This window comes from Plecotus auritus (genome assembly GCF_963455305.1).
Source record: "Plecotus auritus genome assembly, chromosome: 7".
Classification (NCBI taxonomy): Eukaryota; Metazoa; Chordata; class Mammalia; order Chiroptera; family Vespertilionidae; genus Plecotus; species Plecotus auritus.
The window spans coordinates 23,004,678-23,012,134 of NC_137774.1; positions in this window are offsets into that span (position 1 = coordinate 23,004,678).

Consider the following 7,457-nt stretch of genomic DNA (forward strand, 5'->3'; position numbering starts at 1 on the left):
AGTACTTTGCCCAAGTCACACAGTCATTGAATACTGACTACAAAACAATATGACGGGTGCAGTCCCTCAGAAGGGAAAAGACGGGGTGTGGGGTGGGGGGTGGGGGGAGGTTCCTGGAGAAGGGGCCAACGCAGCAAGAGATTCCAGGCTGAGGGAAGAGTGTGCGGGTGTGAGAAGCCCCAGGGCAAGGTCGGCAAGATTAACCTGAACACCTGAGCGGTGGACAGTGGAGCCAGGTGGGGGTGTGGGCCTGGCTTTCAACAAGGCAGCAACAAGCCCATCTGACCCGCCTCTCAGGGAGGTCTTAGCCGGCTCAGTGCTGGGAGGTTCCCATGGTCCTCCGGGGAGAGGCTCCACCTGGAGCTGGGGGAGGGGCAAGGTTGTTGCTCAAGGCAGGGCTCAGTGGCAGCAAAGGCTGAGAGGCCAGAGGCCAGCAGAGTCCAGAGACTCGCCTGGCACCCTGGAGAGCCGGTTTGAGGGGTGGGAGCGCCTGGTGGTGGGCGGCCCTTAGTCCACTCAGGCCGCTAGAACAAAATGCCACACACTGGGAACCTTGTGAAGAAGAGACATTTATTTCTCACAGGTCTGGAGGCTGGAAGTCCGAGCTCAGGGTGCCAACAGGGTGAGGACCCTCTTCCTTCCGGCTCAGAGGTGTCTCCCCATACCCTCATGTGGTACGAAGAGGAAAGGTTCTCTTTATAACAGCCAAGTCCCACGCGAAGGGCTCTGTCCTCGTGACCTAAGCACCTCCCAAAGGTTCCACCTCCTAATAACATCACCTTGGGGGTTAGGTTTCAATATGAATTTTGGGGGGAGGGGCACAAACATTCAGACCCTAGCAACCTGGACGCTTCTCCTGCAGAGGCAAGTCCTCAAGCAAGACATCTGCCCTCCCTGGGCCTCAGTTCCTCAGGAGGGAGAGGAAGCCCCATTGGTTGGAACTATGTCCTTGACCCTCAGGGTACTCTGCAGCTGGTTCCAAGTGGACTTGGAGCAGGGCCTCTGAGCCAGCGCCTGGGCAAACATATCATGGAGGACTAGGTGTGGGCCCTGCTTCCGGAGGGAGCAATTCATTCATTCATTCATTCATTCACTCATTCAGCAAATGCTTTTCACACCGTACCATGTGTTAAGCAGTTTTAGGTCTGGACACCCAACAAAAGCAAAACAGACACCAGCCCTACCTTGAGGGAGCCAATGATCTCCTAGGAGACAGAGACCTTAAACAAATATATCTCCTCCCAGGGAGATGTGGCAATGCAGAAGAGCGGGGTGGAAAGGGCGTGGCCCCAGCAAACTGGGGACAGTGAGTGTGCATTTGAGTGTCTGATGTTTCTCTGAATTGTACTCATGAATGTATGTGTGTTTGTATGTGTGTCTCTGGGTTTGTATGTGGTTAAGTGAGTGCGTCTGTATAAGGGGTGATCTGTATAGATTTGTGTGGGTGGGTGTTAACGTGCTATGTGTAAGTCTCCATGTATGTGCATGCATGTAGGTCTATGGGTGAATCTGTACGTGGAGGTCTGTGTGTACGCGGGAGGATGACCTGCTGGGAGGCTTGCTCAGAACGAACTGGTTTCTCAGAATGGGAGGTATCAATACTGAAACCAGAACTGCTGTGCACACTGGGACAGTGTGGGAGGCCAAAGCTAGAAGAGTGGGCTGCCCCTCTGAGAGGGGAGTAAGACCCAAAGTTGGGGCAGGACGAAGGAACCGGCCAGCCAGGCCAGGGCTGAGCCAAAACCAGTCCCACAAGAGCCTGCCACGGGGGCCGGGCCAATGCCCAGGGGGACCAGGAAGCCCAGGGCCGTCCGGCAGGAGCCCTAAGGGGACCAGGAAGCCCAGGGCCGTCCAGCAGGAGCTCTAAGGGGACCAGGAAGCCCAGGGCCATCCAGCAGGAGCCCTAAGGGGACCAGGAAGCCCAGGGCCGTCCAGCAGGAGCCCTAAGGGGACCAGGAAGCCCAGGGCCGTCCAGCAGGAGCTCTAAGGGGACCAGGAAGCCCAGGGCCGTCCAGCAGGAGCTCTAAGGGGACCAGGAAGCCCAGGGCCGTCCAGCAGGAGCCCTAAGGGGACCAGGAAGCCCAGGACTGTCCAGCAGGAGCTCTAAGGGGACCAGGAAGCCCAGGGCCGTCCAGCAGGAGCCCTAAGGGGACCAGGAAGCCCAGGACTGTCCAGCAGGAGCCCTAAGGGGACCAGGAAGCCCAGGGCCGTCCAGCAGGAGCCCTGAGGGGACCAGGAAGCCCAGGGCCGTCCAGCAGGAGCTCTAAGGGGACCAGGAAGCCCAGGGCCGTCCAGCAGGAGCTCTAAGGGGTCCAGGAAGCCCAGGACTGTCCAGCAGGAGCTCTAAGGGGACCAGGAAGCCCAGGGCCGTCCGGCAGGAGCTCTAAGGGGACCAGGAAGCCCAGGGCCGTCCAGCAGGAGCCCTAAGGGGACCAGGAAGCCCAGGGCCGTCCGGCAGGAGCTCTAAGGGGACCAGGAAGCCCAGGGCCGTCCAGCAGGAGCCCTAAGGGGACCAGGAAGCCCAGGACTGTCCAGCAGGAGCTCTAAGGGGTCCAGGAAGCCCAGGGCCGTGCAGCAGGAGCTCTAAGGGGTCCAGGAAGCCCAGGGCCGTCCAGCAGGAGCTCTAAGGGGACCAGGAAGCCCAGGGCCGTCCAGCAGGAGCCCTGAGGGGACCAGGAAGCCCAGGGCTGTCCGGCAGGAGCTCTAAGGGGACCAGGAAGCCCAGGGCCGTCCGGCAGGAGCCCTAAGGGGACCAGGAAGCCCAGGGCTGTGCAGCAGGAGCCCTAAGGGGTCCAGGAAGCCCAGGGCTGTGCAGCAGGAGCTCTAAGGGGACCAGGAAGCCCAGGGCTGTCCAGCAGGAGCCCTAAGGGGACCAGGAAGCCCAGGGCCGTCCAGCAGGAGCTCTAAGGGGTCCAGGAAGCCCAGGGCTGTCCAGCAGGAGCCCTAAGGGGACCAGGAAGCCCAGGGCCGTCCAGCAGGAGCTCTAAGGGGTCCAGGAAGCCCAGGGCCGTCCAGCAGGAGCCCTAAGGGGACCAGGAAGCCCAGGGCCATCCAGCAGGAGCCCTAAGGGGACCAGGAAGCCCAGAGCTGTCCAGCAGGAGCCCTAAGGGGACCAGGAAGCCCAGGGCCGTCCAGCAGGAGCCCTAAGGGGACCAGGAAGCCCAGGGCCGTCCAGCAGGAGCTCTAAGGGGACCAGGAAGCCCAGGGCCGTACGGCAGGAGCCCTAAGGGGTCCAGGAAGCCCAGGGCTGTCCAGCAGGAGCTCTAAGGGGACCAGGAGAGAGCACAGGGTTGGGTTCGGCCAGACCTTGGTGTGCCTGTCATCTGCTTCTTAGCAACTGTAAACCGTGGGCAGGTCTGAGCCTTGGTTTCCTCCTCTGTAAAATGGGGACAATCATACCCCTGCCGAGTGCTGATAGGCAGTAACAAATGCCCAGTGTTAAGCACAGAGTGGGTGTTCCACAGCTCCTCCGGTGAGGCTGGGGAGAAGGCGTCCATGGGGCCAGAGGGTATCGTATTCTCTTTGGGATGGAAATCATTAATAAGGAGAGCAAACATGATCTGTGCCTGAGCTAAGCACTTGCCATGAGCCATCTCAGGTAACCCTTCAACACCCCTGCTATTGCTTTACACAGCCCCTGGCAGGCCTTGCTGGGCTGACAAGACTTGAGGCCATCCTTCCCCTGGTCTCCCCGAGGTGGGCTGGGTCAGGCTGCTTCTCCCATGGACACACCTCCTGGCCCTTCCAGAAGGGCACCCGTCCAGCCCCCTGGCCTTTCCCAGCCCCGAGGCTGCCTCTCACCCAGCATCACTTCATCAGCTAACATTTGGCAGGAGCGAGCGGGCCATGGAATTGTGAAAGACTCTTCCTTTATTTACTGGAAGGCCTGGGGCACTTCCCTTCCCTTCTTGAACTTCAGTGTCATGTCTGTGAAGGGGGGATTGGCAAGCAACACCTTGCCAAGGAGGGTTCCGTGAGAGCTCATATGTGAAAGTGCTTTCAACACCACAAAGCCTCCCACACAGGTAAGGAATTAGGTCTAGGGGGCACTCTTAAATAAGGTGCCCGAATGTCCTCCATCGGTACCTCCTTCTCCCTTTGGGAAGAAGTCTCACAATTAGTCAACACACTGTGATGCTGGCTGCCAAACTCACCCTCTCCCGTCTGTGCCTCTCCTGCCGTTTGCTGGGGGTGGGGGTGGGGGGTGGCCAACACATCCCACCAGGAGTGGAGGCAGCGGAGCCAGCCAGTGCCCAAGGGTTTCAGGACCCGGAATGTGATTTTCTAATTGTGAATTCATCCTGGCCACCAGCCCTGTCCCTTCCCCCAGAATCTCAGCGACAACAGCCTAGGTCTGTGGGTGACTCTGCCTATCCTCCAGGCGTAGGTACCTCAAATGTTAAATGGAAGAAGAATCCCTGCCTCCTACCTGAAGACGTTGAGGCTGGGGATCACTGGGAACTGGACCAAGGCCGGCTGCTCATTCACAGGCCAATTTTATTTTGGCCCAAACCACATGGGGCCTCACAGCTCAGGGTGCTGGCACTGCAGGGCCGCACAGGAGAAGGGAGGATTCTGGGGCCCAGAGAAGAAAGTCACATGCCCAGGGCCGCACAGCTGGAGCCACAGCTTGGCCTGTACCTCTCCCCGGGGCTTCAGCAGGCGTGGATGTGGATAAATACTAAATTTCCACCGGTGTGGGCCTACCCTGCGCACACAGGGAGGGGAAAGAGCTGGCAGCCTAGTGCGGGGAGGACACCGGGCTGGGTCCACACACAAAGCTGGCGACTGGTGAGTGGAGATGACGGAAGCTGGGAGGACCGGCTGCTTTCTAGCTGTGCACCTTTCGCCCATAGGAACGGGAGATCATCTGCAAAAAGGCCACCGCTCACCTGGGAACCCTGAGGGTCAGCTGGGATCAGGCTTCCAAACCACGCCCCCAATCAAACTGGCGGTCAGGCCCAGGCCCAGGCCCGGGCCTCACACCCCTGCTCCCCACTCCAACCTGACCCAGGTCTTGGTGGCTTTTAACCCAAGGGAGGTTCCCATGCTCTCCCCATTCCCCACCACCTGCCCCTGGAGCAACGCAGACCCCAAGACTTCTGGACCCTCTGGCCAACGGACCACAGGTCCACAGGTGAGCCGCGCCCAGGGCTCGACCTTGAAGACCCGGTGGGGGAGGTGAGAAGCTGGAGGAAGGAGCCTAGGTGGACCACCTGCCGCCGGCCCCCTCAGCCTCCTATCCCCGCACCCCGCACCTCTGAGTGGGCCCTCAGGCCAAAGCAGTTCCTCTGGCGGGGATGGGAGAGCACGAGGGGGAGATGGGGTGTGGGCGGTGTTGCTCCAAGCCCACAGCCCGGCTTCTGAGAAGTCAGGAAGGCCGAATTAGGCACCTGCCCTTCCCCTCCACGGAAGGGATTGTGAGGACCCCAACCCAGCAGGGCTCACAGAAAGCACGCCTGACGTGTTTGCAGCCGGGCCCCTGGGGCCTCGCAGCTCAGGGCGTTGGCACTGCAGGGGAGCACAAGGAGAAGGGGAGGGGCCGCCGCCCTGAGCCTCAGGCGCTCCGGTCCACGCGTCTGCAGCCCGGTCCAGAGCCCCATTCGGGCCCGGCGGAGGGCCTCCGTCCTCGCTGCCTGTGCGGTCCCTGGGCCTGGATCTACGTCAGTCTGTGGGTTTGTCTCTGTGCCCATCTGGGTCTCTCTGGCCACCTCCCGCTCTCCCTGGGCGGGCTGTCCCGCCGCCGCCGCCCGCCCCTGGCCTGGAGCGCCATCTCGTGGGCACGTGAAGAGTTGCCGCGGCCCGCGGCCAGGCCAGCTGCAGGTTAGCTCCTGGCCGGGAGCTGGGGAAGGTCCCGAGAGGAGGGCGGGGAAAAGGGGGGCGGCCAGCGGCTGTGGGAACCCGGTGACTGAGGGATGGGTGAGGGGTGGGACGAATGGATCTGCGCCTCCAGAGAGCCCAAAAGGAACGCCAAGGGAAAATCAATGCATTCAGTGCGGGGTGACCGCTGCACTCCCCAGGGCGCCCCCCGGGGAGAGCCCAGAGAGCACCCAGAGCTCAGGATCCTTTCCCTTTGCCCCTTCCCGGGCCGCGGGTCTCCCCTCTGCTGCCCAGTCCTACTGGACCCTGCCTGCTCCAAACTTTGGGATTCAGGACCGTGAAGGAGGCGACGGAGTGGGATTGGATTTGGGGTACTTGCCAAAGGTGGGGAGGAAGGCAGGCTCAGAGTTTAAAACTTGGTCTCACAGAGACTGCGCCTCTTGAACCGTCCTAGGCCCGGGAAATTGGGGGGTGGGGTGGGCTCGAGCTGGGTGTTCACCTGTGGGTGTCCCAGTGTCACCAAGCTAAATGCGCCCTCTGGCTCAAGGGGTGTCCTGCGTAGGCGTTCGCCTTCGCTGGGGAGGTGGCCCCAATTGTGCGCCCTTCGGGAGGACAGGGCCAGCTACTCGATTCCTCCGCCCCCGCAGCATTTGTTTGAGGGGTGAAGGGTGGGGGAGGAAGAAATAGCTTGAAAGCTCGGGACATTCGGATTAACCGAAGGGAAATGAGGTCCCCGAGGTCTCGAAATCCTTGCTGCCTAGCCGCCGGGGGTCCCACGGAGCCCCTACACCCACACCTCCAGGCACAGGTCACAGTCTGCACAGTAGATTGTGCACAGTCTATGTGCACAATTCCCTCTCAGGCCGCACGGCTCCGAAGCACAGGGCCCCGTTGTGACACATCACACCACCAACAGTCTCAGCGACCCCGTCACCCCAAACGCGCCCTCCACGCACGTCCTCGCGCTAGCGATTCTGCCGTCTAGGGCCCCTGGAGCCAGGCCCTAACGGGTTAAGGAGGCCTGGGGCACCGGAGCGGCGGGACGCGAGGAGCCTGGGCTAATTGGCAGCCCCGGAACAAAGAGGGCTGAAAGGGGGTGGCTTAATTGGGCCAGGAAGCGGCCTGGCCTTTGTCTGGGGGTAGGCCCCGCCGGCCGCGCGGTTCCCGCAGCCGAACTCAGGCTCGCAGCTGTGACCCAGTGGAGCGCTTCGGGAGCGACTCCAGGAGGGGACGTGCGCGGTGGGGAGGCGGGGAAATGGGAACAAGTCTGCAAACTGCGCGGGGCTGGAGCCTCTGGGTTCTCCCGCAACGAGGCCGCCCCGCCCCGCCCTTGCAGCGACCCTCCCGGGGTTGGTTCCCCACGGTGCCCGCGGCCCCTCCCGCGGCTCGGGTCGGTGCTTCCCCCTGGTGTCCGCAGCACGCTCCGCAGGCTGCTGTAAACCCGCAGCCTTTCCCTCTCCTAGACGTGCAGCCGGTGAGAAACCCGAAGAGGCAAACGCGCTCCGGCTGCTCTTTGAATCTTGGAAGCGTTTTTTTTTTGTTGTTTGTTTTTCTTCCCCAAACCCTGTCGAATAAGCACACTGTCGATGAGGGATTCTATTTGAGCCGAGAAAGGAGTCTCAGCCCGTCCTCGGACT